The 22618-nt window shown below is 38.2% G+C and overlaps 1 long non-coding RNA gene and 1 pseudogene across 4 annotated transcripts; both read left to right on the top strand.

The window, feature by feature from the left end:
* The first annotated feature begins 1845 nt into the window (after window positions 1–1845).
* LOC122421480 lies at window positions 1846–21031 on the top strand. 4 transcript variants are annotated; one of them, XR_006263490.1, is made up of 4 exons: window positions 1846–3562; window positions 11412–11549; window positions 12575–12670; window positions 17359–21031. It is a non-coding gene; the product is annotated as an uncharacterized LOC122421480 (long non-coding RNA). The 4 variants fall into 4 exon arrangements; XR_006263491.1 differs by lacking the exon at window positions 17359–21031 and adding an exon at window positions 15318–17350; XR_006263489.1 differs by lacking the exon at window positions 17359–21031 and having other exon boundaries at window positions 1846–3552; window positions 12575–13708.
* Window positions 8695–9769, top strand: LOC122421453 (annotated as a pseudogene).
* Window positions 21032–22618: the final 1587 nt, after the last annotated feature.

Below are 22618 nucleotides of genomic sequence, written 5' to 3'. Positions count from 1 at the left end.
ACAATAGGCAACAGATTAATTAATTTGGTTCTGCTATATAAAGACAAATATACTATTGTTAGTCATAATGATTTTAGTCTGGATTAATTGCTGAAGAATTAGTGAGTAGGTTTAAAATAAGCATACATAATTTGGAGATGGTATCTTGTTGAAATTTAGACCATAGGGTCTCTTGTCAGATTTATAAATATGAAACTGAGTTCATAGTGTTTATGACATCTTAATGCCTTGTTTTTTCATTGATAAATGTAGAATATCACCTACTACATATGAGTATTGTGAAGCAAGATACTCTATAAAACACCTAGTAGTATTTTATCCCACTATATTAATGGAAGTTAGCTGGTTTTACTGATGTGAAGATGTTACATGTCCTCAAATTAAAGAATCTTAATACTAATATTATTATATTATACTATTAAGAAAATTTGTTTCTTATGCCTGCTATTTCTTATAGTGCTAATAACATCCACCCCAATTTAGTAGTTAAGTGTGAGACTGCATTTATTCTTATTAAAGGAATATTTTTTTAATCAGAAAAGAGTTTTGAAATACAAACCCAACCCACATTGCCTGAGACTGGCCTTGGCTCAATTAATAGAACCTGAAACTGTAAGAAAAAAAGGGAAAAGAGGCCTTTTTAAACTCATGTGAGTAAACTCAATTTATTCCAATTGTTATTTATAAGCTAATAAGTTTTATATTGAAATAATTGATTCATGACTGGGTTTTAAAATGAAACTATGAGATATCTGATTCTATCTTTATGCAAAAATTAACTTGTAAATGAGCTCTATTTATTCATTGGAAAAGACCCTGATGCTGGAAAAGATTGAAGGCAGGAGGAGAAGGGGATGACAGAGGATGAGATGGTTGGATGGCATCACTGACTTGAAGGACGTGAGTTTGATCAAGCTCCTGGAGTTGGTGATGGACAGGAAAGCTTGGCATGCTGCAGTCCACGGGGTCGCAAAGAGTTGGACACAATAGAGTGACTGAACTGAACTGAAAGAAAAGTAATCACTTACAAATCAAACATTTCTAAATACAACAGAAGCTAACCTAAAGTTTGAAAGGATCACATGACCCAGGACTAATTTTTTTTTTTATTTTATGAGTGAAAACATGTTTAAATGTGTTGGTTTAATTAATATAGACATGTCTTTAGAGTCATCAATATGAAGTATAATACATTGAATGTACATTACTGAAAGTAAAGCCATAATACGTCTCAAAATTTATCAGCAAGAAATATTAACTTGGGATGATAATATTTTTGTAACTAATAATAGGGATAAATGCAATAGAAGATTTTAGGTGAACTCGTCAGAAATAATTATGTTTTAGTTTTTCCATATTTTTGGTAATGTCAGGAAGATACCCTGGAGAAGGAAATGGCAACCCAGTCCAGTATTCTTGCCTGGAGAATCCCATGGACAGAGGAGCCTGGTGGGCTACTGTCCACAGGGTCACAAAGAGTCGGACATGACTGAGCAACTACACACACACAAAACTCTAGAAGATGTAATAGGCATACAGAAGGAGATGGTATGTGAGGTCTCAGCATGAGCTCTGCACTTCAGATTAGAGAACTCAGCACACCCAGGGAAATGACACCGGTGTAATTTAGTATATTTTTTGTTTCTTAGTTTTGCTTTGTTTTTTTCTGACATGAATCACTGTTTACCTTACTTCTCACTTAAAATTTTCCAGAAGATCCAATCCAACTTTTTCTGTTTTTTTTTTTTTTTGCAGGGGGGCAGGGGGGCACTGTGCTTGCATACAGAATCCTAGTTCCCCAGACCAGGGATCCAACCCGTGCACCCCACCCCCTCTCCCTCACCCCCACCCCCTACCCCACCACTGCTGTAGGAGTGAGGAGTCTTAACCACTCGACCACCACCTGGGAAATCCCCAATCCAACTTTTTGATCAAAGAAAACTATATTTCTAATAGATGTGGACACATTCACAAGAAAATTGAGTTTCCTTGCACCTTTGAACCTTACTGAACTCTTTTGGAGGTCTGGAGAAAGAGTTTTCCTCAGCAAACTGCCTAAAAATCTACAGTTCCACATTTCTGATTCTGGCTCCTCAAAAATAACAGGTTTTCAAAAATTATTTAGAAGTATCAGGAATTTCTATGCTTGAGACGTGGTAGAAGCTTGTGTTGGGAAAATAACTTCAAATCAACTTAATGCTTCTATATCTGTCCTCTCGTTCTATATCATCTCCTCTCTTGCACTTAAGATAGAAAATGTTATGAAACTTACCCAATATCCCCTTTTAGTCCTGGGTACTTTTTTCCAATTCCAGATATTACTGGGGCCCCTGAGTCTTAGATTATCTGGCTCTCAAGGAAGAAATAAATAAATCAACTAACTGAATGTGATTTTGATGCGATCTAATTCTCCTGATGTTTAACATGACATGATGATGTATGCCCCTTCCCGAAAAGAGAATTACTGTAGACAGCAATTCCTGAAGTCAGTGATCTTAAAAAGGACCCAAAGTCACTCTCTCCTTGTCTACAATGAGAGTACACTAAAAGGTAGTCTCACTTTATCCAATAAGACCTGGAAACATGGCTTTGCCACTAAATAGTGTAATTTGTATCTGTTTTGATCTCAGAAGCTTCAGTTCTAAAATGGAAATACAGGGACTTCCCTGGTGGTTCAGTGGTTGAGAATCCACCTGCCACTGCAGAAACACGGGTTCGATCCCTGGTTGGGGAAGATACCACATGCCATAGGGAAACTAAGGCCCTGCACCACAACTGCTGAAGCCAGGGTGCCCTAGAACCCACCAGCGACAAGAGAAGCTACCACAATGAGAAGCAGAAGCACAGCAACTAGAGAAAGCCTCGTGGGCAACAATGAAGGTGCGAGGCAATGAAGAAGACCTGAAGCTGCCAAAAATGAAATACATGATAAAAAACAAAATAAGATGGAAATATACTAAGCATCTGTAACATTTCAGGTGTAACTGGAATTTTAGGAAAGATATGTACACCCCGACATGCATACACACGCAAATACATACACAAACGTACAGCATGGGTAGATTATGAACCCAAGTTCGGGTGCTCACCTGTCAGGCGCTCCATGACCTTGGGCATCCCATCACTGACTCAACAGGGTGGACCCTCACACATAGTCCTGAGCCCTCATAAAATATGATCTCTGCAGTCGCCTCTTCAGAATTCTCCGGTGCGGTGCCACGCCACGGGGGTCGCCTCCTCCTAACCCTGGGAACCACTCAGCTTAGCCTCGGCCTCAGGTCGGACCGAGATCCGCGGGCAGAGATAAGCGGTGCGCACGCGCAGTCCGGCGGTCTCAGAATTCTCCCGGCGGGCTGGGAGCGGCGGCTTAGCTTTGGGACATCCTAGGCCAGACCGTAGCTCCCACAGTCGACGAGGTGTCTTCAACCTCAGGTATTTTTTTCCGTGTCCCTTGTTGCGCGCTGCGCGCGAGTGGCACCCTTCCAAGGAAGAATCCGGCATGGGTCGCCGCAGAAATGACTGTGCACAGGTAGCCCGAGCCCGAGGAAGACGGTGAGTGAAGGTGAGAGAGGAATTTTGGGAGGCGCTTAAAGCGTGGGCGCCCCGAGCGCCGTCGTGGGAATCCCCCAGCCCCCTCGGTCCTGTGGGCGCTTGAGCAGCGGGGAGGGTGGTTGCAGTCCTGAGAGAAAGTCAGGACGGGTGCGTGGTTGTGAGAGGCCTTGCTCCGTGCGAAGGGCCGCGGGGGAGTTCCATGGCGGTGGGTGCCATTTCGAGACCGGACGAGGTGCTTGGTTATCCTTGCCTGACGGGGATCAACGGTGCATGTCCTTTATGTGAGCGTGAATTGCGGTAGCCTAGTGGTCACTATCTCAGTGACCCGTGGTTCTGAGCTCCCTGCTGCTTCCTCTGCGCTCCTGTCAGCACCGACAACTGCCACAGAGAAATCACTCCCAAGTGGGAAACCAGATACTAAGCCCTCGATGAAGGTTTTTGGTAAGAAGGTACAGACTGGCTTTTAGGATGCGAATTTTAGATTAGGGATTGTCCCCGAGTCACGATTCTAGGAAGGAATGGATAGACTCTAAGAATGGGGTTCCTTCCTGTGACAGTTGTTTCTGGGTTCACTGGTACATTTGAGGATGACAACGTTTCTTGAGCTGTGAAGGCATGAACCTACTGTGAGCACCCTCTTATTTAATTTTGGTTTTCTGTATGAGCTCACAACGGATGGGGCCACAGAGGGTGTATTGTAATAAATAATAAATATCTAACATGTGGTGACTCTGATTATTTCCCTGCAGGTTTCTGTAGCTAAGAAACAAGAAAAATGTGAGGTTAATTATGACTTGTGTTTGAAAGTTAAGCGACTGAGCCAGAATTCAGCTGTCTAGTTCTTAACCAAAGTTCTTTTGATTGAATTTATGGGTGTAGAGGGAATCACAACCCCCCACATTTTTTATAGATAATCGCTATATATATTTGTAATTTCCATTTTTCAAAGGTGTACACAATTCAAAAGATTTAGACCTGGGTTTTTATCTAGAATAAAAATTTATTATATCTTGGGACAGTTTTGTACAAAATTAGTGGTCAAGATAATGAGAATGATTAAGAAATTCCCATGACATCCATGAGACGATATTATGTAGATAATAAAATTTCTGTTTGTAAAGTTAGTCATGATAAGGAAAAATGGCCATGATCTAATGTTAAATCATTTTCATATGGGACTTCCTTGATAGTTCAGTGGCTAAGACTCCTAGCTCCCAGTGCAGGAGCCCCCCAACCCCCTTTACATCCCTGGTTGGGAAACTAGATCCCACATGCTGCAACTAAGACCTGCTGAATACAAATAAATATTTTAAAAAATTATCTTCTTCATCGTTGTAGATAATGATACCCAAGAAAATTTAAAATTACATGTGGCATTCATTTTTTAAAATAGGGGATAATCCTTGCAAAAGGATCCCCCTTCCTGCAACACTTAGTCTTCAAAACAGCCCTCTTTTGTAGGTGGTATTCTTATCCCTTTCTTTGCTGATGTTATAGTTAACATAGGCACTGAGATATTTTTAACTCTCACAGCTTAAAGTTGGTTTTCAATTCCTGAAAGTCCAACAACATAGCTTGTGTCTTCATTTCAACAGTATATCATCTTATACATTATGCATGCCTTTTTTTCTTTTTTTAATCCATTATGCCAGTCTCTTTTAAGTGAACAGTTTAATCCATTTAAATTTGAAGTATTTACTGATTAGGAGAAACTTGTACCATTTTGCCATTTGTTTTCTGTGTGTCTTGCCTTTTTTGTTCCTTGATCCCTCCATTCCTGCCTTCTTTTTGTGTTTAATTGATTGTGGTGTCCTGTTTGATTCTTTTTCTCTATTTTTTAGTTGTTTTCTTAATGGTTATCTTGAGGATTATAGTGAGCATCTTAAATTTACGACAGCCTAGTTTGAATTAATACCAGCCTAGCTTTGATAGTATACAACAAATCTACTTTTTGTTTGTTTGTGTTTTTTTTTTTTTTAAGTACACTGTGGGTATAGCTCAGTGGTAGAACATTTGACTGCATACTTTTGAAACCTGCCTTGGTTTTCACTGAGTCAGTATTGTTTTCCGTCATTTCATATGGATTAATTATTAAGGAAACCTTAAGAAAGGCAATGCCAAAGAGTGCTCAAACTGCCGCACAATTGCACTCATCTCACACTCTAGTAAAGTTATGCTTAAAATTCTCCAAGCCAGGCTTTAGCAATATGTGAACTGTGAACTTCCAGATGTTCAAGCTGGATTTAGAAAAGGCGGAGGAACCAGAGATCAAATTGCCAACATCCGCTGGATCATAGAAAAAGCAAGAGAGTTCCAGAAAAACATCTATTTCTGCTTTATTGACTATGCCAAAGCCTTTGACTGTGTGGATCACAATAACCTGTGGAAAATTCTGAAAGAGATGGGAATGCCAGACCACCTGACCTGCCTCTTGAGAAACCTGTATGCAGGTCAGAACGCAACAGTTAGAACTGGACATGGAACAACAGACTCGTTCCAAATAGGAAAAGGAGTATGTCAAGGCTGTGTATTTAACTTACATCAGAGTACATCATGAGAAACGCTGGGCTGGAGGAAGCACAAGCTGGAATCAAGATTGCTGGGAGAAATATCAATAACCTCAGATATGCAGATGAACTGTGGTTTGGAGAAGACTCTTAAGAGTCCCTTGGACTGCAAGGGGGTTGGACCAGTCCATACTAAAGGAGATCAGTCCTGGGTGTTCATTGAAAGGACTTATGTTGAAGCTGAAACTCCAGTACTTTGGCCACCTGATGCGAAGAGCTGACTCATTTGAAAAGACCCTGGGAAAGATTGAGGGCAGGAGGAGAAGGGGACAACAGAGGATGAGATGGTTGGACGGCATCACCGACTCAATGGACATGGGTTTGGGTGGACTCCGGGAGTTGGTGATGGACAGGGAGGCCTGGCGTGCTATGGTTCATGGGGTTGCAAAGAGTCGGACACGACTGAGCGACTGAACTGAACTGAACTGAATGGGTCACCATATTGCAAGCTGTCATATTTTTAACCTGTTGCCTGAGAGATAGTTATTTTTAATTTTTGCCTATCAAAAATTATTCTCTGATGAACATACTTGTACACATGCTATTAAGTGCCTACAATATTCTAGACCTAGAAGTTGTAAGACATGGGTAATACAATCACTAGAAAGGCATAGTTGCCTCCTTTAAAATGCTTATTATCTCAAACGAGGTCAAATCTGAACAGGAGTAAGGTGGTGTGAAATGAGAGACTAAGGTGACCTACCTTGTGAATTCACAGGAATGTCTGTCTGTAGCAATAGTTAGGACCTGAGCAAAACACACAGATTCTATGAAATATCAGTGATAATAAATGGATTTTTTTTGCTGTGACTTTTGTACTTTACAGTTTCCTTCTAATTTTGTTGGGCACAAAGTGAACCTAGTAGGATATCATAATTCAGCAGCTGTCTGGGAGACATCTTGGCTTAGTTGACAAGTTTAGAAACCAGGTAAACCTTTCTGTCAAGAAAACCTGAAATAAAGCTATACTGAAATCATCATTTCATACAAGAGATTACACAAAGACTGCTCTCTATTTTGTCTAGACAGAACTCCATCATACCTGAGAAAAAATGGTAGAGTGAATGTAGATATTGGGATCCAAAGAAACAGACAAAAGATAAGCCGCTCAGTAAAACAATCTAAATTTAGATAACAAAGAATTTTCTTGAATTCTCCTTCTTTTTGGACAACATCTTCCTGTTAACAATTTTTTGAAAAATAATACACATTTATTTCAAGTTTCTTGTTGTTTAGTCACTAGGTCGTTTCCGACTCTTTGTGACCCCATGAACTGCAGCATGCCAGGCTTCCCTTTCCTTCACTATCTCCCATAGTTTGCTCAGACTCATGTCCATTGAGTCGATGATGCCATCCAACCCTCTCATCCTCTCTTGCCCTCTTCTTCTGCCCTTAATCTTCCCCAGCATCCAAGTCTTTTCCAATGAGTAGGCTCTTCACATCACACGGCCAAAGTGGTAATTGTTAAAATAATTATTGAATAAACTTTAAAAAGAAAAATCAAGATCAGATTTAAAGAATAAGCACTGCTGTTAGATGGTCACATAACCTTCCAGACTTTTATTATCTAGTAATTTCAGTGGTCTGTTTCTCTGACTCTGCTTCTCTATGTTGCTTGATATATTTAGATATTGTTCAGAAATACATATATTGGTCAATCTGATTGTTTTGTTGACAGTGTATCTGGAATATTTCCCATATCCTTAAATATTTTCCCAACTTCACATTTGGTATCTACTTTGATTTATAGTACAGTGATGGTTTGTCATATATTTAACTAGTAAGCTTTGCTAGACTCAAAGTCCTGAACACTGACTTTCTCTCTTCAACGTCTTAACCAACTTCATATAATTACAAAGCCACAAAAGAGGTCCTTATTAGGATGGTAGTCTTAGAAAGTGGGACTAGAAGGAAGAGGATCTGCTCTGAGCAAGACTGCATTGCCCACTCGTACGTAGGTCTGCATCTCCCTTACCAAAATGATACAGTGCCAGAAAACTTCCTGCTGACATATCTGGGTCTGGCAGAAATGCCTCTGTTCTATGACTTTGTTCCTCCTAGACCCCTGGGATTTGGCAGAGGAAATAGGTTTATCTAGAATCCTAATCTACCCAAATCATGTGTGATGGTAAATAGTTTGGAACCTGGAGTGGAAGATTATAATGTTATTAACTTATGTTCTGTTGGGAACACCAAACTGCTCTCAAGGTCTTCTCTTCTCCCAGCTCTGGCTTTCTGGACATCTGCTTTTCTGTTAGAGGAACCTTGAGGACTGATCCAGTCTTGCAGGTCTAAAACCATGGCTCGTGTAAGTTGATGTTTCTCTCATTCTTGGAATATGTGTATTTTTTTAGATCATATGAGTATTTCCATTAATTTTTCTAAAGCTTACTACCCAAAGATGTTCCTCAGATAACCTGCCTCCCAGCTTTTGTTCTAGTGAAATGTGATACATAATTACTGAGCATCCTCTCAATGTGCTTCAGTCTAAACTAACTAGTGTTGGTGTTGCTGTCCCGCAAAGCTGGTGTCAGATGAGCTGCAGGGCAGTGCAGCTGGGCGGTGAGGTAAGCTGTCTGGCCTCTAACCCTTTCTCCTTGGTTAAGGAAATGGCCAACCAGTACAGTGTTCTCTTCAGACAAGAGCACACCCATGATGTTGCCATCTGGTCAGTTGCCTGAGGGTCAAACAAAGAAGACTCTGACACAGTGGTCATAGGATCCCTGGATGACCAAGTGAAGGTCTGGAAATGGTGTGATAAGAAGCTGGACCTACAGCGGAATCTGGAGAGCCATCAACTGAGTGTGTTGTCTGTGGACTTCAACCACACCCTACCCATTGCTGCAACCCATTCTCTTGATGCTCATATTCTTTGGCAGTTGGAAAAGAGCAAACATAAAGTCTGTAGATGCAGGACCTGTGGATGCATGGACTTTGGCCTTTTCTCCCGATTCCCAGTATCTAGCCAAGGAATTCATGTGGGGAAAGTGAGCATTTTTGATGTGGAAAGTGGGAAAAAGGAGTATTCTTTGGACACAAGAGGAAAATTCATTCTTAGTATTGCGTATTGTCCTGATGGGAAGTTTCTGGCCAGTAGAGCCATAAATGGAATCATCAGTATTTTTGATATCACAACTGGGAAACTTCTGCATATGCTAGAAGGCCATAATATGCCCATTCGCTCCTTGACTTTTTCCTGGATTCACAGATCCTTGTAACTGCTTCGGATGATGGCTCCGCCAAGATATGTGACGTACAACATGCCAACTTGGCTGGCACATTGAGTGTGCATCCTGGGTGCTGAATGTTGCATTTTGTCCTGGTGACACACACTTGGTTTCCAGTTGATCTGACAAAAGTGTAAAAGTTTGGGATGATGGAATGAGGACTTGTGTTCACACCTTCTTTGATCACCAGGATCAAGTTTGGGGAGTAAAATACAATGGAAATGGCTCAAAAATTGTGTCTGTTAGAGAAACGACCAGGAAATTCACATCTATGATTGTCTAATTTAAAGGTCAAAGTCTTCCAGACTAATGCTGCAAAGAGAATGTATAGATTGAGCATGACATCCCTTACCTTTCTGTCTTGTTTAAAAGAAATAGCATTTATTGTAGCAAAAACTTTTGTAGATACGTATAAATCTTTTCATGTTTTATTGTAAATGCCATTCATACTTTAACATGAAGTGTTCTTAATGCAAAAAAAACCACAAAAAACTAGTGTTCATGTTATTAATAAGAAATTATCCAACATGTCTTACATGCCCATTCTTCTACCAAGAGCAGTGTTGAAGGAGTGAAGGAGATAAGTCCGTTAAAGATTTGTTATATGAGTCAGGTCTGGATTTTGGTTGACATGGAGACAGTGGTTGTATTTGACTGCCCAGGAGAAGACTTTGAAATTTTCCAGATGTAAGATTCCAGGTAGATAAGACAGAAATTTGGTATTGAATGACTTAAATCTCAGTGAATAGTATTATCTCATAGTTTATGTGAATTAGTGTATATACATGATTGAGATTTGCAAACTTGGAGGTCATGGATCTTGGCAGGAAATCCCTGAAAGGTAAATATCAAGACTATTGTGTTGTTGAATGGAACATACTAAATTTGGGTGACATATTTCAACATCCTTCCTCAATATTCTTTAACTCTACCTATTAGTTATCTACTGTTACATAACATATTACTCTGAAACTTAGTAGCTTAAAGCAGTAAACATTTATCTCATGATTTCACAGGTTCAGAAAATCTGGATATAGCTTAGCTTGGCTCTAGATCTCTTTACACTAGGTCCCTTGCAAGGCTATTAAGTTGTTGGGTAGAGTTGCAGTCATCTTAAGGCCAGTATTGGGTATATCCTCTTCTAAGCTCACTCAGATGGTTCCAAGATCCAGTTACTCATGGGAGGATTGGAGGCCACCCCTGGTTGAGCAAGTGAGACATCAAAAGAGGCAAACAGCATGACAGTCTTAGTCTGCAGTCTGCCATCACAAGTAACATTTCACCACTTTAATCATATTGTGTTTATTAAAAACAAGTCACTCAATTCAGCTCATACACATGTGAAGGAGAGTGCATAACAGGGCATAAATACCAGAAGATGATCATTGGTAACCTAAGTAATCACTCAACACAAGCCAAGTGTTCAGTGATAGACGTTAGATGGCAGTAAAAAGAAAATGTATCATCATAAGTAGTAAGTGAATACAGAATCATAGGATTGGAGAAGACCTTACAAATGCTGTGCCTCCTAAGTGTTGTTCACTTAAATCTGATGTATACATAAAATATAATGTCATGTGCCAAAAATTAGGTGGATTTATTTTTTTTAAAACTATAAGATCTGACATAGTGAAGCATTTAATAATTGAGGAAATTCTGTTTTATATAAACTGTATTTGCTAAAATTGGGACTTTATACTGCATTAAAAAATAACTGATTAAATTTTCGCTTCTTTAAAAAGCAAAAATTTTCCTTGACAGCTCATGTTTACTGAGAATTTACGTGACAGATACCAATCAGGCATTATCCTCATGTTCACTATTTAATAACCAAGTGTCACTATTTTATCTGTTGTCAAATGGTTCAGATACTTAAGAACAAGCCAGGAAATTTTGTCTATTTCAGCAAGCTTCTTCAAAAATACCTATATATTCTGCTTCAGTCCCTTCATATATTATAGATTTTTAGCCCATGTACTTGCCATATTACTCTCTTCCTACAGTACAATCCTTATCTTCTCTCCTGTACTCAAAATATTCCTTTCATCTCCCCAATAATACATAGGTTTGCTGTTTCAGACATCAACATTCAGGGATGTGGCCATACACTTCTCCCAGCAGGAGTGGGAATGTCTCAACCCTGTTCAGAAGAACTTGTACCAGGATGTGATGATGGAGAACTATGATAACTTGGTCTCACTGGGTATGTTTTTCAGCCTCAAGTGATTTAAAATAATTTAGAATCTGCTCTTTAAGATATGTATTTTTTCCCACTGTAATTTTCAGGGCTGCCTTTAGGAAACTAGTTAACACTTTGTTGTTCTTTTTTACCAAGGAAGTGGTTTTAGCTTCGTCAGGTTGGAAATCACATCTGCATTAAATATCCTTATCCTCCCTCTCCTTCAGTTACATTCATACCTCCTCTGTTCTTAATTACAGTTGCCTCTCTTCCTTTATGAATAGGGTGTAGTTTAGAAATCTCTGGGATCTGTTATATATCATTGTCAAAGAATCCAGATTTCCTATTTATTTGTGCTCAGAATTTCTATAGATATTCCATTTTGTTATCTGATCCTCTTGCGGAGAGATCAGCTAGACACGGGGTGCTAAATTGCTCTACTTGCTCTAAAAGAGCCCCTACAATTTTTATAGCAGTGGGTTAAATAAATGGAATTCATTGAAAACTGAAGAACATGCATTATGTTTTGGAGAAATTTATTCTATTTTGCTGTTGAAAGTTATAATCAATGAACATTGCATTTTAAATGTATTTAATATCCTGCAGATAGGTCTTCTTGTGTACTCTTTGTAAAACAACAATATCGATAAGCTTAGGCAAGGCTCTAAGCATTTTATATACATATATATATCAACTTGTTTTTTCCTCCTTATCATTCCCATTTTATAAGTGAGCACTGAGGCACAACGGGTTTAAGTGACTTTCCCTAGGTCAGACACAACTGGAAGGTGCAAAAGCAGGAAGTGAACTAAGGTTCCAGGATCTGTATTTTCAACTAAGGTATTAATACATGCGTTCAATAAAAAGAGAATATATGAGTCTATATGTATGTATTCATATACATATATATCTTAAACTGACCCCTCCTGATTTCTTGTATTTCATTTCTTTACCTTCTCTTCTAGAAAATCTTATTCAATATTATTTTGACCTTTTAACTGAGCGATGCTTTCTTCTACATCGTGTGCCATTTTTTTCTTTGTAAGCAGGACATTCCATTTCTAAGCCAGATGTAATTTCATTATTGGAGCAAGGAAAAGAGCCATGGATGGTTGTGGGAGAAGAAACAAGAAGATGGTGTACAGGTAAGTATGAGCAAGTCAAATTATGGGCCCACATCCATGTAAATAAAAGCCCAGTTGTCAAGGAGACACACACTTGAAATATTGGCTTGGAAAGCTTCGTTCACGTTGGAGAAAATACCTTTGCTCTAAAGTGGAAATAAATGCTCTGCATGAACTACCCAGTGAATTTTATCTTTACTTCATTAACCACTCCTTTTGTTATTCTTCTTACATTTTCCTCCCAGTTCAGTGATGGGCACTGTCCTTCTTCATGCACCTCTTATTTATTTATTTATTTGGCTGCACCAGGTCTTAGTTGTGGTATGTGGAATCTTTAGTTGAGGCATGTGAACTTTTAGTTATGGCATGTGGAGTCCAGACCAGGGATTGAACCTGAGTCCCTTGTGTTGGGAGCATGGAGTCTTAGCCACTGGACCAGCAGGGAAGTCCCCTTATGCATCTTTTATTATGTATTTTGGACTCAAATGTTTTCCAGAACCTCTTAGATTTGTAATATGGGGCACTTAGATTTGTAATATGGCTTCATTAACTAAAAATGTATTTATTACTATATCTGGTTAATAAATGGAGTTTGTATTATATTAGGGAAGACATAAAATAAATGTAAACAAATAAGTAGATAAATAGCATCACATAGTGAAACATAGTTTGAAGGAGACTGCCAAGGATAAGGCAAATTTAGATAATGAGGTAAAATGGTCAGGAACCCTTTTCTGAGGAAGTGATATTTGAGCTGAGACATGGAGGGTAAGGGCCCAAAGCGTTTGAATATATGAGGAAGTCCATTACAAGAAGAATAAATAATACATACAAAGGCCTGAGGGTGAACATGAAAGTTGTGTGTTAAGGAGTATGTGGCGATTGGAATAAAGTTATTGAGGGTTAACTAACAAAACATGAAGTCAGTATATTATGGGAGTTCAGGTAATTTAAGGTGTTATTAAGAAGAATTAAAATTGTTTTATAAGATTATTTAAGAGCCATGGTCTGATTAAATTTTTAATATATTTATATATTTTAATACATTATTTCAAAAACCTTATTTATGAAACTTAGAAGTCTAGATAAAATAAATATAAATTTGTTTATTTTCTCATATACTTTTTATATATTTGAAATTTTTTATTAAAAATTTTTGTCCTAATATTAATATATTGGAGTTTTTCTTATTTCTTTCTAGGTTAATATTCTGAAATTATTTTTTCTTTTATCTCTACTATGTTCCTGAGCTCTATCACTTCATTTCTGAGTTTTTCTAATTCTGATTTATGTTGTTCTTTCAGCTCTTATAGCATATCAGAAAATTCAGAACACTTAATACTGTTAAGATGGCAACACTATCCCAAATTCTGTTGCTCAGTTGCTTAGTTGTGTCTGACTCTTTGCGACCCTGTGGACTGTAGCCTGCCAGGCTTCTCTGTCCATGGGATTCTCCAGGCAAGAATACTGGAGTGGGTTGCCATTTCCTTCTCTAGGGCAACTTCCTGACCCAGGGATTGAACTGGCGTCTCTTGCATTGGCAGGCAGATTCTTTACCACTGAGGCACCAGGGAAGATTCTTTAAACCATAATTTTAAAATTCTTTTTCAGGAACTTCATATATCTGCTTTTCTTTAGAGTTGGTTTCTGGCACTTTGTATTGGTCCTTTGATTTCCCTGTTTCTCTGTATCCCTTGTGATTTTTCACTGAGATTTTGGCTTTGTGGAAACAGCCACTTCTTGCAGTCTTTACAGACTGCCTTACTACCTTCACCAGTAAGCCCAACCAGGGGCCCTGGAACCTATCAACCACCTTTTCTTGGGATGTATCTTCTTTGGGGTTGTGTGTATGCTTTTATTTTAGTATAAATGGCTGCTTCTGACATGTTAATTTGCTGTTTCTTCTGAGGGTCTTTTAGTTTCTCCTGTATTCCTCTAACCCTTAATCTATTGCTTCTCCTGGTGCCTGCCTGTGGAAATGTATATTCTTTGCTACCCTAACATGCTGCAATACTCAACTGTGTTTTCAGTGGCCTCCAATGTGATGTACAAACTATGCCACCATTCCCGTTGGCAAACCAAGCCAGATGAGACAAAAACCAGTCCCTTGGGTAGCCCCCAGAGAAGTCAGAATGTTGGACACAAGTTCCACTTTTTTCCTGTCCTGAGGAAGGAGCCAGAAATTAGGAGTAGGTGGGCTTCCCAGGTGGCTCAGTTGGTAAAGCATCCAGCTGCTAATGCAGGAGATGCAACAGACTCAGGTTCAATTCCTGGATTGGGAAGATTCCTTGAAGGAGGAAATGGCAACCCACTCCAGTATTCTTGCCTGGAAAATCCCAAGGACAGAGGAGCCTGGCGGGATGCCATCCATAGGGTCACAGAAAGTAGGACACAACTGAACGACTGAGCACAGCACATATTCTTCATCACACCTCATTTTACTGGGTGGCAAGACGGACTCGGGCAAGCAGACTCTAAACAAGCAAACTTCTTGGCTGTCTTTTCTTTTGTTTATGTATTTATCTGCGTGCTAGAGCCCCTTAACTAGTTTTTAGAGTAAAGATATTTTTGTACATGTAATCCTGTTGATTCAGTATCTCTTGGGGAGAATGAGGGGCTGCATCTTTATAGTTCACTCTTCCTAATGCCCTGTCTTCCTTTGTTTTAGGTCTTCTGTTTCCATTTCCTGCTTTGTACTGGAGTATTGAAATATTTCTTTAATATTCATTTTCATTTTTCTCTTGGCATTTTGACTATTTCTCTTTGAATATTTGTTTTAGTGTATGTTATAGGGGTTACAGTATAAAATATACCTAAGCTTTCACAGTCTATTTTTTCAAATATTGTAGCATTTCTTATAAAATGAAAAAACTTGTAGCTTCAATATGTTTATACTTAACCTTTCCCTTTATGTTATAATTGTCATGTTTATCACATTTACATATATTGAAAACACCACTAGACTGTTAAAAGCTTTGCTTTCCAGTCAGATACATCTGAAATAACTTAATAGGGGAATAAATGATCTTAATATATTTACCTAGATATTTAGCTTTCATGTTGCCATCTTTCATTCCTAAAGATTCTATCAGTGTAAATAACTTCCTGTAGTCATTTTTTTCAATCAGTTTTTTGCCTCACTCTGTCTCCTTTCCTTTTCAGATTCTATTTGCATCTTTACATATGTTACCACAATAACTTTTATACATCTGTGACGTTTGCTTTTTCCTCTATCATTTCCATTCTGCTATAAGCCCTCCAGCATTTTTTTCCCCTCAGACTTTAAACTTTTTATTTGGTATTGAGGTATAGCCAACTAACAATGTTGTGGTAGTTTCAACAACGTTGTGGTAGTTTTGCCCAGGCTGAGCAAAGGGACTGAGCCATACATATACATGTATCCATTCTCCCCAGCATTTTAGAAGTTACTTATTTCAGTTCTATAGTTTTAATGTTTTCCTTTATGTGGTTTCTTTTTCTCTGTGTTGTCTCAGCATCTGTGGTTTATCTTTTACCTTGAGAGGGGATCACATTTTTTTTTGTTCTTTTTACAATTAATAATTTTTAAGTTGTTTTTTTGACATTGTGAGTGCTGTGTTATGTTGAAATGTTTACATGTTGATATTTTTATTTTAGCAAGTAATTGAAGCAATAAAATTTAGGCTACATGTTATGTCTTGCTGTTTGGGGGCAGTAGTATAATTCTCTGGTTCTGGGCTTAGCTATACTGGTTTGTGTCCTTTTCATGCATACACGAATCATGTTTAGGCTAAGATTTGTACGTGTTTCCTTCACAAATTAGGGAACTTCTCTCAGTGTTTCCTTTCTAGGATTCCTCCCTCACTTTCCTCTTTGGTAGTATTCCTTACTGTGATTCTTGTAGTAGGAAATATGTTGGGGGTTTTTTGTAACTCAGTTTTGCCCCAGTATACTTGAGGCCAACCTATAGTGTAAAGCTATGAGTGATAGAGAAAGTGGCAAGAAACTCAGTCTAGTGTAGGTCATTTTTTAAGGTTTTTACTTCCCTCCACAACCCTTTTCTGTTTAATTTACAGACCTCAAGTGCTTGATTTTTTTATTCTGTCAAGCATTTTTAGTTGATATCAGTCATAGAGGTTCAGAGAGGGAGATGATCTTGAAAGGGTTTTCATCACGATGGTGGTACTAGAACATATTCAGTTGAGGAGTTATTTAATGTGAAAAATTTTTTAAAATTTATTGTCTGTTGTATCATTGTGGACTCATTGCTTTTTATTTTTATTTGCTTATTTTTACTATGTATTTATTTATTTATTTGGATGCACTGGGTATGAGTTGTACCATGTGGGATCTAGTTCCCTGACCAACGATCAAACCCATGCCTCCTGTGTTAGGAGTCCAGAGTCTTAGCCACCAGAAAAATTTGATTGCCCTTTATCATATTGTTACATTCCATCACAATCATTTTTATGCTGCTGTTTTCACAGTTTCGGCCAGTAACACCTCTGTAAGTCTTTGATGGAAACTGATATAAGGAAGAGTATATTAAATCACTCTAGTAAAGTATGATAAATGAGTTATGGAAACTGTCATTAATATTACACAATATATAGCTGATTTTAGAGTTATCTAAAGTAATTCACTCTGAGTGATATTTTTAATTTAAAAGAATGTAGTATAGAATATTCACTGTTCTTTGTCAAGGAAAATAAAATGTTTTTCTCTTTTAGATTTGAATTCAAGATATGAAATCATGAGCTATGAAAATGTACATATTTATTAAAAACCTTCATCTCTTACTGTGCATCAGAAAATTCATACTGGTGAGAAGCCCTATGAATGTGACAAATGTGGTAAGGCCTGTAGTTGACACACAGACCTTATAATACATCAGAGAATTCATACTGGTGAGAAACCCTATGAATGTAAGCAGTGTGGAAAGGCCTTTAGTTGTTCATCCAACTTTCTGCAACATCAGCTAATTCATAGTGGTGAAAAACCCTATGAACGCCATGAATGTGGGATGACCTTTAGTCTTAGTATAGGTCTTAGGGAGCATCATAGAATTCATACTGGGGAGAAACCCTACAAATGTAAGGAATGTGGAAAGGCCTTTAGTCAGGCCTCACATCTTGTTCAACATGAGCGAATTCATTCTGGGGAGAAGCCCTATGAGTGTAAGGAATGTGGGATGACATTTAGTCATGGCTATCAACTCATTCCACTTCAGCAAATGCATATCAGTATAAAACGCTATGAATGTCATGAATGTGGGCAGGCCTTTAGTCATGCTTCAGCACTTATTCAATGTGAGAGAATTCATACTGGTGAGAAACCCTGTAAATGTGAAGAATGTGGGAAGGCCTTTATTAATGGTGGAAGGCTAAGAATGCATCACATAATTCATACTGGTGAGAAACCCTATGAACGTAAAGAATGTGGGAAGGCCTTTAATCACCCCTCAAACCTTGTTAGGCATAAGAGAATTCATACTTTAGAGAAACCACATCAGTGTGAAAAATGTTGAAAGGCCTTTAGTCATGTTGAAAGCCTTAGAATGCATCACAGATGTTCTCATCACACTGGTGAGAACCCCATCAATGTAAAGAGTGTGAGTAGTGGACATCAACTAATTATACAAAGTAGATTTCATACTGGAGAGAAACCCTATGAATGTAAAGCATGTGGGAAGCCTTTAGTGTGTATGAATGACTTACTCGACCTCAGTGAATACTTTCACAGTGGTGAGAGACCTTTAGAATGTAACAAATGTGGAAAATCCTTTAGGCTTAGTTCAGGCCTTAAAGTGTATCAAAAAATTCATACTGGAGAGAAATGTTACGAATGTAAGGACTGTGGAAAAGCATATATATGCAGTAGAGAATGTATAGTAAGTCACTGTATTTATAACACTGAGAAAAATTTTGAATGAAAAGAACATGGGAAAGCTTTTAGATACGGTTCAGTTCTTAAGGCATTAAATAATTTATACTGGTGAGAAGCCCTCAGAATGTAAATAATGTTTCAGATATTTTAGTTATGACCCAAATGTTCAAATTCAGAAATTTACAGTTTATGTTTTTGTAACTCAGAAGGCCTTTACTAGCATCTCTCTATTTATGGATTACCAGAATATTTATAATGGAGAAAAATTCAGAGAATGTAGAAATGCCCTTGTTTTGTATGCTCTGTTTATAAAAGCTCTATAGCCCTAGTCAGTTCTTGTTACATTGGAAAAAAACTAATGCCAAAGAAAATCCTTGTTGACTTAACAAATCTGAAAAAAAACCATCCTGATTGCCATTTGATTTTTAGAGCCTGCGTGCAAGATATCTATCCCTGTGGGAGTCTTTTGTAAGTGATCATAATAGTACCTACATTATAGTGCTGTTATTGGAGTATAAGAAACATGGAAAGCTATCTCAAACATAGTATTTATTCAGTAAGGGTGTGGTGTGTGTGTGTGTGTTTAGTTGCTAAGTCGTGTCTGACTCTTGCGACCTCATGAACTATAGCCCACCAGGCTTCTCTGTCCATGGGATTTCCCAAGTAAGAATACTGGAGCAGGTTGCCTTTTCCTTCTCCAGGGGATCTTCTCTACCCAGGGATCAAGTATCTTGCATTGGCAGGCAGGTTGTTTACCCCTGAGCAGTCTGGAAACTTTATAGGAAGCAGTCAATACAACTAAAATTATTACAAAATGATACTCTAAAGTTTGGGTTTTTTCTGTGAAAAGTAATGAATACATCTGAAAATATAGTTTAATAATTTAGAAATGTAACAGTAATCTTGAAACGGTTTTTTAACTTAAAAATTTTTCTATTAAAAATGTTAACATCAAATAAACGTTGGTGAATCTGGTCAAGAAAAATTATAAATGTTACATTATAGCATTGTTAGTAAGAAAGGGGATTTAGCCATAAATATGGAAGAAGAAAAAATCAAAGGAAAACAACTCTTTTTTAAAAGGCAGCACTATGGCACATAGTCAGGTAAGACTTAAAGAAGGAAATGATTTCTAACAGTCTTTCTAGCTCATTACTGTATGGATTACATAATTATAACAAGTCTATTAGAATAATAGGCCCTAAAAGTCAAAAGCTAAATGAAGTTTCCTTATGAAATTGAGCATAGAAAATCCAAATATATTACCCGCCAACTAAAACAGAATCTACCAAAAGAATTATGTAATTAAAAATCATTTATCTAGAATATTCAAAACTTAACTATTCTTGTTTGACTTTAAATCTTGAATGATTTAATCCAATATGAAGCAATTGATCTAACACTTTTTATTTATTTATAATTAGAGGATAATTCCTTTGCAGTGTTGTGGTTCTGCTATACAACAAAGTGAATCCGCTATGTGTATACGTGTATCCCCTCCCTCTTGGACCTCTCTTTCACCCCCCACCGTCACACCTGTCTAGGTCATCACGGATTACTGAGCTGAGTTTCCCTGTGCTGTACTGCAGATTTCCACTAAGCTATCTGTTTTACACATGGTAGGGTGTTTATGTCTCCAGTCTGGTACTTGCTAATGTTAGAGGTTAGCAAATGATTGCCCTGTGAGCCAGCCACCTGTTTTCTAAGGTTTTATTGTAACACAGCCATATTCATTCACTTACATATTATCTAAAGCTGTAACAGAAAATGTATGCCCCGTAAGCCTAAAATATTTACTCTTGACCTTTAAGAACAAGTTTCCTGATCTGTGATCTCAATTCATTTGTTTTTCTAATATTAATACTAAAAGGAACCTCTCTCCCACCCCCTCAACACACCTACCTGACCATTTTTAAAATCAGGATACCTACTTTCAAACACTTCCAACCAGATAAATGTCAGAAATTAGTCATTTGAAATACCTTCCACTTTTTTTTTCTGGCAGTGTCAAAGAAGTGCCAGCAGCAAATCATATTGGTTTTGATAAAATATTGTGTATTTTTGCATAGTTGGTATTCAGTCACATAGAAGAATTGTTATTTGTCAGATAAGAATGATTCATGGAAATTACAAATTATGCATTGTCAGCCCACCATCTGTGATGTCAGTGTGATTGTCCCTTATAACCTGTACTTCTCTAACCACTTGTTGCAGTTGGGGAATCCACTATCCTATTCACCATCTGATGGTTAACATCATTGTCGCATACATGCTTTGTTGTTGTTTAGTCACTCCATAGTTTGACTCTTTGCGACCTCATGGACTGCAGCACGCCAGACTTCCCTGTTCTTCACCATCTCCATGCTTAGGTTTTAGAATTAAATATAATACAGGACAGAATAATTTGAGTTCTGTAATAAAATAAGCCTGCAATAGGTCAGCATGGTACTTCTCCAAGTTACTATATACATAGTATATAATACATGTATTGCTGTTAAGTCATTCAGTCGAGTCCAACTCTGCGACCCCATGAACTGTAGCATGCCAGGCTTTCCTGTCTTGGATTTTGCTCAAACTCATGTTCATCGAGTCGATGATGCCATCCAACTGTCATCCTCTGTCACCCCTTTCTCCTCCTGCCCTCAGTCTTTCCCAGCATCAGGGTCTTTTCCAGTGAATCAGCCCTTCGCATCAGGTGGCCAAACGATTGGAGCTTCAGCTTCAGCATCAGTCCTTCCAATGAATATTCAGGATTGATTTCCTTTAGGATTGACTGGTTTGATCCTGCAGTCCAAGGCACTCTCAAGGATCTTCTACAGTACCACAATTCGAAAGCATCAATTCTTCAGCACTCAGCCTTCTTTATGGTCCAGCTGTCACATACGTTGGAGAAGGAAATGGCAGCCCACTCCAGTATTCTTGCCTAGAGAATCCCATGGACAGAGGAGCCTGGTGGGCTGCTGTCCACAGGGTTGCACAGAATCAGACACGACTGAAGAGACTTAGCATGCATGCATGCATTGGAAAAGGAAACGGCAACCCACTCGAGTATTCTTACCTGGAGAATCCAGGGACAGAGGAGCCTGGTGGGCTGCCATCTATGGGGTCACACAGAGTCTGACACAACTGAAATGACTTAGCAGCAGCAGCAGCTCACATACATACTTGACTACTAGAAAAACCATGTCTTTGGCTAGACAGACCTTTGTCAGCAAAATGTCTCTGCTTTGTAATATGCTGTCTAGGTTGGTTATAACTTTTCTTCCAAGAAGCAAGTGTCTTTTAATTCCATGGCTGCAGTCACTGTCTGCAGTGATTTTGGAGCCTGAGAAAATAAAGTCTGTCACTATTTTCATTGTTTCCCCATTGCCATGAAGTGATGGAACCAGATGCCATGATCTTAGTTTTTTGAGTGCTGAGTTTAAACCAGCTTTTTCACTCTCCTCTTTTACCTTTATCAATAGGCTCTTTAGTTCCTCTACCAAACATTTAAAGAGGAAGTAACACCAATCCTTCCCAAATTCTTCAAAAATAGAAAAAGAGAGAACACTTCCACACTCATTTTATGAAGCCAATGTTGCCTTGATACCAAAACCAGACAAAGACACTACAAGAAAAGAAAATTACAGGTCAGTATCCTTGATGGTCATATATGTAAAAATCCTCAACACAGTGTTAGCAAACTGAATATAATATATTCAAAGTATACACCATGATCAAGTGAGATTTATTCCAGGAACAATAGGATGGTTCAACATCCACAAATCAATTGATGTGATACACCACATTAGCATCATGAAAAATAAAAATGTGATCATCTCAGTAGATGCAAAAGAAAAGCATTTGACAAATATCTATTTATGATAAAAGCAATGTGAGTATAGATGAGGCATAGCTCAACATGATAAAGGATATATATGAGAAACCTACAGCTAACATTGTACTCAGTGGTGAGAGACTGAAAGCTTTCCCTGTTAAGATCAAGAACAAGACAAGGATGCCTACTCCCACCACTTTGATTAAACAGAGTACTGGGAGTCTTAGCCAGAGCAATTAAGCAGGAAAAAGTAATAAAAATGTGAGAAGTTGGAAGAGAAGTAAAAC

This window comes from Cervus canadensis, chromosome 18 (assembly GCF_019320065.1).
Source record: "Cervus canadensis isolate Bull #8, Minnesota chromosome 18, ASM1932006v1, whole genome shotgun sequence".
Classification (NCBI taxonomy): domain Eukaryota; kingdom Metazoa; phylum Chordata; class Mammalia; order Artiodactyla; family Cervidae; genus Cervus; species Cervus canadensis.
Note: the sequence above shows the minus strand (reverse complement) of the source record. Positions and strands in the feature narration are given on the sequence as shown.